The sequence below is a fragment of the Trichechus manatus genome, unplaced genomic scaffold, assembly GCF_000243295.1.
Source record: "Trichechus manatus latirostris isolate Lorelei unplaced genomic scaffold, TriManLat1.0 scaffold00122, whole genome shotgun sequence".
In the NCBI taxonomy this organism is placed as follows: Eukaryota; Metazoa; Chordata; class Mammalia; order Sirenia; family Trichechidae; genus Trichechus; species Trichechus manatus.
Genome location: NW_004444058.1, coordinates 2,005,525 through 2,007,381, shown reverse-complemented (window position 1 = coordinate 2,007,381; position 1,857 = coordinate 2,005,525). Strand labels below are relative to the sequence as shown.

General features: G+C 49.6%; 1 protein-coding gene across 1 annotated transcript in view; it reads right to left on the bottom strand.

Annotated features, from left to right (window-relative positions):
- PANK4 (pantothenate kinase 4 (inactive)) overlaps window positions 1-1,857 on the bottom strand; it is a 32,339-nt gene that overhangs the window by 14,823 nt on the left and 15,659 nt on the right. The gene's annotated exons all lie outside the window — the stretch shown is intronic.

Below are 1,857 nucleotides of genomic sequence, written 5' to 3'. Positions count from 1 at the left end.
AGAGAGGGAGGAGGGAAAATGAGAGAGAGAGGTGGGGAAAAGGGGAGAAGAATGCGGTGAGAATGAGAGAGAGACGGTGGGGGGAGAAGAAAGAGAGAGAGGGAAGAGGGGAGGAGAATGAGAGGGAGAGGGAGGAGAAGGGGGAGAATGAGAGAGAGAGCAAGAGAGAGAGACAGGGAGGAGGAGAATGAGAGGGCAAGACAGAGTGAGAGAGGGAGAGAGAGTAAGAGGGAGATGGAGAAACAGACAAGAAGAGGAGAAAGAGAGAGAGAAAAATAGAGAAAGTGACATATGGAAACCAGACTTACTGGATCCATTGAGACTGGGGGAACTCCTGAACCTAATGCCCAGAAATAATCCTTAAACCTTGAACTGAAACTACCCCATGAAATCATCATTAAACTAAACAACAATTTAGCCCAGTTAATAATGTTTACCTCAAGCATACCACTCTTATAAATCTGTACGAGTATGAACTGACAATAATTAAAGCACAGATGAGAACTTTCTGAGTCAGTGGGCCTGAACTAATGGTGATGAAACAACATGAGTAGAGGAAGAACGGTGACACAATGTGAAATCTGTAGCCAATGTTACTGAACTGCTCGTGAAGAAACTGTGAATGGAGGTATGTTTGGTTGTGAGTATACTGCCACTAAAAATGAATAAAATATTTGAAAACAAAAGCAAATAAAAGAAACAGAGACGGAGTAGTCAGACTCTTCCAGTGGACCCTCTTACAACAAAGACCCGAAAAAAAAGGTGATTTGATTATATATGGCAATCTGGGAGCCCCGAACATCAAAGGCAGAGGTGAGGAACCAGACTGAGTGGCAGGGGGAGGGAAGAGTTGCCAGACCTGACTCGGTGAGAGCCTGAACCCTTCAGGCCTGAGCAGCTCGGGGGTGAGTGGTGACGCAGGCAAGTGGCAGTGCTCTGGAAGCGTGTTTTCTGCACTGGGAGAGACCCAGCGCCACAGAGTCTACTCGGCGGCACAGAACCAGTGAGAAACAGCCCTCATCGGCAAAAGACAAGTACTTGCATACAGCTTACCTCGCAGATCAAAAACACATTCCTTAGGCAAAAACCTCTCTCCCGTTTACCTCCCTGCTCCCTGCTCTGCACTGGGTCCCGGACTGGCTTTAGAAATTGCCGAGTCCCCTGGGCCGGAAGCAGGATCCGTCACATGCCCGGAGCCATTCTCCATGCCTTGGAGAGTGAACAAATTAACAAGTGGGGAAAAAATAAACTGCCAGCTCCCGTAAGCCAGGAACCCAGGTTAGGCACAGCTCCTTTGCCTAGGCACAAGCATAAGGGATCCATGGACTTTGAGTGCCTTTCTCCCTGCATAGACTTCTGTGGACCCATCTCAACAGCATAGGCCCTCATCACCACAGTACAACAAGGTATATATTGGAACTCTAACTTCAACTGTTTCAGCTGTGAAGTGGCACGCACGTTCTTGACATTTGATACTGCTCTGCCCATTAAGCAGGGTCTTCACCTACCCACATCAGGGGCCTGAGGACTGGTGGCTCCACCCACGCCACCTAGCCACCTGTGAGAGGGGCCCATGAATAAGAGGTGCCCCTCAGTCCTTACAGCCAACAGCATTAGGTGCTTATAGTCCAGCTGCAAAACCCACTCATCTACATGCTCTAGGGAACAGGGACATGACTTCCTCCTGGACACTTGGGGGTGGCCGTCAGCCCCCTGCCTTGCTCAAAGTGTGCCCCCCTGCTGCAGCCAGATGCCTGTGCCTACACCGATCACCCATGCCTGTCTAGGACTGTAAGTGACAGCCTACACCACACACTTGGTGGCTATCTACCTGGGCACCTGAGCTGAATCTATACA